We start from the raw sequence: 8,073 nt of genomic DNA, 5'->3' as shown, positions 1-8,073 counted from the left end.
GCCCACAGGCAGACAATGGGCTACTGTGACTGAGAGGAGCCACCTTTACTCATCAGAAAGATAACTCCTTACTGCTCCCTGCAGGATGGTTGCAGGCATTGTTTGAGTGGCTTGGATGAGATAGGCCTAGGGATTTTTCACCAATCCAAGCAAGAGTGTAAGGGAGAGGCGCTGGTGGCTCATGCCTGTAATACTAGGTGATTGGGAGGCTAAGATTTGAGGATCATGGTTCAAAACCAATCACCAGTGAGGAAGTCCATGAGACTTCTCCTTCTTCTTCTTTCCAAAGAGAAATCATTTAATAATCGCATAAAATACTATGTAGTTGCATAAACTTAGATTCTCTGAACTACTTTTGCCCAAAATTAGCACTCTATCATGTGAGCTGCAGCTCCACTTTAGCTTTTTAGGAGTACTTTTGTGGAAATAAAAGTCGCATGGATGACAGCCCTAGGATCCCACATGGCCCTCATATTCCCCCACTGCCACAACCATGTCCTCTGGGGTCAGTGTGAGCACCTTGCACGGCCTGGTGGAGCAGCTGGAGGCTGTAGTGGAGCAGATCAAGGTCTCCCAGGCAGTGGCAACTTCAGTATTGCATGTAGTCTGAACCTGGCAGTTTTTTTTAAGGTACCACCACAACTAGAAAAGAAAGAACTTAAGCTGAGCGTGATGGCTCATGCCTGTAATCCTAGCTACTCAGGAGGCTGAGATCTGAGGATGAAGGTTCAAAGCCAGCCCCAGCACAAAAGGACTGGAGACTCTTATCTCCAAATAACCTCTAGAAAAGGGAAGTGGGGGTTGGCTCAAGGGTAGGGTGGTAACCTTGAGCTGAAGAGCTCAGGATCTGTGCCCATGCTGAGTTCAAGCCCCACTACCCACCAAAAAAAGATCAGAACTACAAACAGGACATGGCAAATGGTTACAAAGTAACGTGAAAACGTTACAAAATATTATAACCAAAAGAATTCATGTTACAAGGGTTTTGCTTGGATGATGTGCCTTTCCTTTAGTTTTAAGATACTTTTAGGAGACTTTCTGTTTGTAATCGTCTTTGAAGAACTTGGAAATAAAAACCTCTGCCTAATTTAAAAAAGAAAAAAAAAGTCTCATGAATTTTACTGCGCAGGATGGCTTCAAATCTGCATGCTTAGATCTCAGTTTCCTGAGTAGCTAAGATTACAGGTGTGAGTCACCAACGTCTGTCTTCCATAAGAGTCTTATCTCCAAATAGGCGGCAAAAAGATGGTGTTGAAGTTGTGGCTCAAGTGGTAGAGCACAAGCCTTAAGCAAAAAAGATAAGGGACAGCATGTAGGGCCTGGGTTTTAGTCCTGGGGATGAGACTCAGATATGTGATTATGGAACTCAGGAGGAGTAGGCAGAATGAAGACATTGCAGGTAAAGTATTGGCAGAATGGGACTAGAAATAATGAGTATGCAGAAGTGTAAGTGGCCAGGAGGTAATTTGGGTGACTGCCGAGTTTCGGGCTTGGTAACTTAGTCTGCAGTTACTAGAACCAGGTGATGAAGAGATAAGGGGACCATTAGCTTGGAGCTATCTTGTAGAGACACAGCTCTGAACTGTGTGCTTGGTTTTTTTTCTTTCTTTCTTTCTTTCTTTCTTTCTTTCTTTCTTTCTTTCTTCCTTCCTTCCTTCCTTTCTTTCTTTCTTTCTTTCTTTCTTTCTTTCTTTCTTTCTTTCTTCCTTCCTTCCTTCCTTCCTTTCTTTCTTTCTCTCTCTCTTTCTTTCTTTCTTTCTTTCTTTCTTTCTTCCTTTCTTTCTTCCTTTCTTTCTTTCTTTCTTCCTTTCTTTCTTTCTTCCTGTCAGTTATGGGGCTTGAACTCTGGTCCTCAGCGCTGTCCCTGAGCTCTTTGGGACAAGACTAGTGCTCTACCACTTTGAGCTACAGTGCCACTTCTAGTTCTTTGCTGATTAATTGGAGATAAGAGTCTCATGGACTTTTGTGCCCAGGCTGGCTTTGAACTGCGATTCTCAGATCTCATCTTCCTAAGTAGCTAGGATTACAGGTGTGAGCCACTGGCTCCCGGCTTGTGTGCTCGGTTTTGTGGAGGCTGAGTTAGGAGAATTGGTTCAGTCTCTCAGAGCAAATGGCAATCACCATTAAAGGGGGAGCAACGGGTGTGGGAAGTTGTGTAGGGGCAGTGCCCTTCCTGCCTTCCTTCCTGCCTTCCTTCCTGCCTTCCTTCCTGCCTTCCTTCATCTCTTTCCTTCTTTTTTTTTGTCTGTTGTGGGACTTGAATTCTGGGCCTGGGTGTTGTCCCTGAGCTCTTCAGCTCAAGGCTATTCCCCCCCCCCCCCGCCCCCGGAGCCACAATGCTACTTCTGGCAGTATGCTTTCTGAACAGGCCCAGGGCCTTGAGAGGGTGAGGGATGAGGAGGGAAGGGAAAAAAGAAAGGAGGAGGAAGGAAAAGCACTAGGTTATAGGGTCTGAAGCTTTTCCTAGTAATGTGTGTGTATAGTCAAAAAGATTTCTCAGGTCCGGGAGTTTGGCCTAGTGGTAGAGTGCTTGCCTAGCATGCACAAAGACCCAGGTTCGATTCCTCAGTACCACATACATAGAAAAAAAGCCAGAAATGGTGCTGTGGCTCAAGTGGTAGAGCTCTGGCCTTGAGAAAGCCCAAGGACAGTGATCAGTCCCTGAGTTCAAGCCCAGGACAGGCAAAAACAAAAACAAAAAGATTTCTCAGAGGGTCTTGGCAATCTTCCTCCTGGATAATTGCTTTTTCTAAAAAAAGCTTTTGCTAATGTAATTTGTCTCATTTGCACTGAAAAAAAACATCAGTGAGGCTTAACATTTTCCCATATGCTGTTTACTCATGCCATTTTCTCTAGTGTAATGTGTCTTAGCCTTTTATCTTGGGAGGATGACGGTTTGGGGTTGATGTGCATGACTGCTTTATAAAATACAGAGCTTAGTCTCTTGTATTTGAAGTAGGTATTCTTAATGGTTACTTTTCTTTACACTGTGTGTGTATGTGCATGCGTGTGTGCGTGCGTGCGTGCAAGCATGCATGCGTGTGTGTCTGTGTGTGCTGGTATTGGGGCTTGAATTCAGGCCTTAGAGCTCTTGCTTGGCTCTCTTGCTCAGGGCGGGTGCTCTACCACTTGAGCCTCACCAATACTTTTGGCTTTTTGCTGGTTAATTGGAAATTAGAGTCTCTTAGATTTGTCTGTTCTGGCTAGCTTTGAAACTGGATCTCTAGATCACAGCTTCCTGAGTGGCTAGGATTCTAGGTATGAACTAGCAATATTAGGCCTGCTTACTCTCCCCACCCCCTGCATTACTGACGTGTGAGCTCAAAATATTGTTGCACTGGCTAGGCTTTGGCTTTTTTTGAATAGGGCTAGGACCTTAGTCCTCAGATCTCAGACTTCTGAGTAGCTATGATGTGAACCACCAGAGCCTGACTTAAATTTATTTGTTTATATTGTACTGGGCCTGGAGCCAGCTTGGAACCTGGGATCTGTCTTGAACTGTTTTGCCCAAGGCTAGCACTTGAGCCTTAGATTCACTTTCTTGATTTTTGCTGCTTAATTGGAGATAAGAGTCTCTCACATACTTTCCTGCCTGAACCAAAATCCAGAATGTGACTTAGTGGTAGAGTGATTGCCTCATTTTTGTCTATAATAAATACACACACACACACACACACACACACACACACACGTATATACATTTGTTTGTTTGTTTGTTTCAGCTAGTCTTAAGGCTTGAACTCAAGGCCTGGGCACTGTCCCTGAGTTTCTTTTGCTAGCACTCTACCACTTGAGCCAGAACACCATTTCTGGCTTTTTTCTGTGTATGTGGTACAAAGAAATCAAACCCAGGGCTTCATGCATGCTAGGTAAGCATTCTGCCACTAAGCCACATTCTCAGCCCTGTGATACTTACCTCCAACAAACTACTAAAAAATGCCAGAAGTGGGGCCAGGATTTTGATCTAGTCGTAGAGTGCTTGCCTAGTGTGCATGAAGGCCTAGGTTCGATTCCTCGATACCACATACATAGAAAAGCCGGAAGTGGTGCTGTGGCTCAAATGGCAGAGTGCTAGCCTTGAGGAAAAAGCCCAAGGACAGTGCTTAGGCCCTGAGTTCAAGCTCCAGGACTCGCAAAAAAATGCCACAAGTGGTGCTATGGCTCAAATGGTAGAGTACTCATCTTGAGCAAAAAAAGTTCAAGGACAGTGTCCAGGCTTAGAGTTCAAGTCCCAGGAGCAGCAGCAGCAGCAAAAACAACAACAAAAAAGTGAGAGAGCTGAGTTTTGCACTTCTGGCCATGAAGGAACTTTACTGTACAACTTTTTTTTTTATCGGTTGTAAGACTTGAACTCTGAGCCTGGGCACTGACCCTGAGCTCTTCAGCTACCATCCTATACTTTGAGCCACAGTGCCACTTGTTTTCTGGTGGTTAATTGGAGATAAGGGTCTCACTGACTTTAGTGCCTGGGGTTGGCTCTGAACCTTGATCCTCAGATCTCAGCCTCCTTAGTAGCTAGGATTATGGGCGTGAGCCACCATGCCTGGCCGACTGTACAACTTTTACAGAATATGTGGACAATTGTTTGAGAACAGTGGCTAATGTCGTAAAAGGCCAATCAGAGAATGCTAGACTCAATAAGCTGGCTTTGTTCCTTCAGTATCTCCCAGCAGGAAGTCAGCACACTCTAGTTCTAGAAGGAGAGGTGCAAAGGAGAATAGAAGATGGATGCAGGTGCCTCTCCTTCTGTCCCTTCCCCCATGTACACAGTTACCAGGCAGGCCATCTCCTACGAGTGGGTGTGGCAATGCCCAAGGATGGGGAATGCAAAGGCCAAAACTCTGAAGAACCTTCTGTTCAGTGCAGTTGGTAGCCCTATGAGGGAGGGTGTGGGGGAATCTAAAGTTTTGTTCTTTTTTATTTCCTCCTTTTTTTTTGCCAGTCCAGGGCTTGAACTCAGGACCTGAGCACTGTCCCTGAACTTCTTTTGCTTAAGGCTACTACTGCTCTACCTCTTGAGCCACAGCACAACACTGGCTTTTTCTTATTTATTTATTTATTTTTATTATTTTGTGAGTAATGGAACTTGAACTCTGAGCCTGGGCATTGCCCCTGAGCTCTTCAACTCAAGGCTAATGCCCTACCCATTGAGCCACAGCCTCATTTCCTGTTTTCTAGTGATTAATTGGAGATAAGAGTCTCATAAATACATGGAAGCAAAAAGATTCTTAAAAAGATCTTTTAGAATTGAATCACTCCAAAACTAATCTCCAAAGAAACAACCATATCATTAAAAGATGGGCCAAAGACTTAAAGAGAGTCTTCTCTGAAGAAGAAATAAGAATGGCCTATAGACACATGAAGAAATGCTCAACATCTCTGGTCATAAAAGAAATGCAAGTTAAAACAACTCTAAGATTCCACCTCACTCCAGTTAGAATGGCCAGGATCAAGAAATCTAATAAGAACAGATGCTGGAGGGGATGTGGCCAGGAGGGATCACTACTACACTGTTGGTGGGAGTGTAAACTCGTTCAACCACTATGGAAAGCAGTATGGCAGTTCCTCAAAAAACTAAACATAGAGCTCCCCTATGACCCAGCAATACCACTACTTGGCATTTACCCAATCGTCCAGAAACAAGGACATACTAAATCCACTAGCACAACAATGTTCATTGCAGCACTATTCACCATAGCAAAGATATGGAACCAACCCAGAAGTCCCTCAGTTGATGAGTGGATCAACAAGATATGGTATTTATACACAATGGAATACTATGCTGCTGTCAGAAAAAAACGATATTGCCCCATTTGTAACAAAATGGAAAGTCTTAGGAAAAAATCATATTAATTGAAGTAAGCCAGACTCAAAGGAACATAGGCTCAATGGTTTCCCTCATCTGACATAATCAGTAGAAACCTTGGGTTCTCCTAGCAGAGATTCACATTAGAACAAAATCTAGATACATAAGGCCATATAGTATGACCCTAAATGTAAGGACATGCAGGATACAGAAACAAAAGCCATATAATGAGTGATTGTTGTCCTTAACATACGATATTATCTCTCATCTCTTTTACTGTCCCCTGGTTATCTCATATTGTTACAATATTTCAACTTGTTATCTGATATATTTTATATATGCTTAATCGGTTATTTGAAATAGGAGAGGGTAGGGGGGAAACCAATTTGTGCAGGGGGAGGGGGGAGGGAAATGGGGACCATGACATGAGAAAGGGTATCAATGTGTGTGAAGTAATGCACCTTCTATCTGGTGAATATAATGTAACCCTTCTATTAATTACAATAAAAAAAAGATAAAAAAGAAGAAGAGGCTATGGGAGCAGCCCACAAAGCCACAATGCTGCCTATGAACTCCAGGGTTATCTTTGATCTTTGAATCAGTTTCATGATTTTCCTTAAGACTTTGAACATGCAACCACAGAACTACTTCCTCATGTCCCAGAAGGCTCAGAGCTGAGCTGCCAGGCTATCTTCCCTGACTCAGCTAAACCCTGCCTAGCCCTATGACAAAGACTTAATTAGCTCTGCAAAAGGTTTTTTTTGGGGGGGGCAGTAGTGGGCTTGGATTCTGGGCCCATGGCCTGTCCCTGAGCTCTTCAGCTCAAGGCAACCACCCTACCCCTGGAGCCACAGCACCACTTCTGGTTTTCTGGTGTTTAATTGGAGATAAGAGTTTCATGGTCTTTAGTGCCCGGACTGGCTTTGAACCCTGATCCTCAGATCTCAGCCTCCTCATTAGCTAAGATTACAGGCATTAACCACCACACCTGGCTCTGTAAAAGGTTTGAAAACAACTTCTCCTGGGAATGCAGATGGTGCCAAAACAATAGGGATGCAACCTAGCTCTTTCCCATGAAAGGACACAGCATTCTCCATAGGGGGCAACGGCAATATTGTTTTATGTTTGGCATAATGAAATTCTCTATCGAGACAGCGGTGAGTGGCAGTATGAATCTGCACATGTACTAACACACACAGAAAACGAAAAGAGGAAAAAGCAAATTTTAGGGAATGAAGAGTAATTGTTTTAGTTGCCATCTTTGTTTATGTATAATTGCACAGTTCAATGGCATTAAGTACATTCATATTGCTGTGTGCTCATTACTAGTGTCTGTTTTCAGAATTTGTTCATCGTTGATGACAGCAATCCCTAAAGACCTGAAACTGCTAGATACTGGTGGCTCATCCAGTAATCCTAGCTTCTCTGAAGGTTGAGATTCAGAGGATTACAATTCAAGGCCAGTTGAACAGAGAAGCTGGTGAAAGAGCTTGGAGTGTGGTCTAGTAGTAGAGTGTTTGCCTAGCATGCACAAAACCCTGGGTTTGATTCCTTGGCACCACTTACACAGAAAAAGCCAGAAGTGGTGCTGTGGCTCAAGTGGTAGCACTGTAGCCTTGAGCACAAAAAGCTCAAAGACAGTGCCCAGGCCCTGAGTCCAAGCTCCAGGATTGGCAAAAAGAAAGTAAGAAAAAAAGAAAGAAAGAAAGAAAGAAAGAAAGAAAGAAAGAAAGAAAGAAAGAAAACGAAAAAGAAAAAAAAACTAGTAAAACTTCTCTCATTAACCAACAAAAACTAGAAGTAGCGATGTGGTTCAAGTGATAGAGCCTTAGCCAAACAAGCAAGCCCAGTGAAAGGCCCTGACTTTGAACCCTAATATTGCCAGAAAAAAAAGACCCCCCCCTTGTCTAGCTAATGGATGCTCATGAAAGAAAAATATACACCAAAGTTTAAAAATAAATATATAAAAGCACAGCTGCAAAATTGTAAACAAACCAAATCCCATTCAATACCTGTGTTAGGTAGAACAATGTTCAAGTCCAGTCTAGACAGAAATGTCAATATAGGCCAGAGGGTGGCCTAGTGGTAGAGTGCTTGTCTAGAATACACGAAGCCCTCGGTTTGACTCATTGGTACCACATACACAGAAAAAAGCCAGAAGTGGTACTATGGCTCAAGTGTTAGAGCCCTAGTCTTGAGAAAGCTCAAGGACATTGCCAAGGTTCTGACTGGAAAAAAAAGAGAAATGTCAAAATGATTTCATCTTT

This window comes from Megascapheus bottae, chromosome X, assembly GCF_031878675.1.
Source record: "Megascapheus bottae isolate mThoBot1 chromosome X, mThoBot2.hap1, whole genome shotgun sequence".
Classification (NCBI taxonomy): domain Eukaryota; kingdom Metazoa; phylum Chordata; class Mammalia; order Rodentia; family Geomyidae; genus Megascapheus; species Megascapheus bottae.
This window is presented reverse-complemented; position numbering follows the sequence as displayed.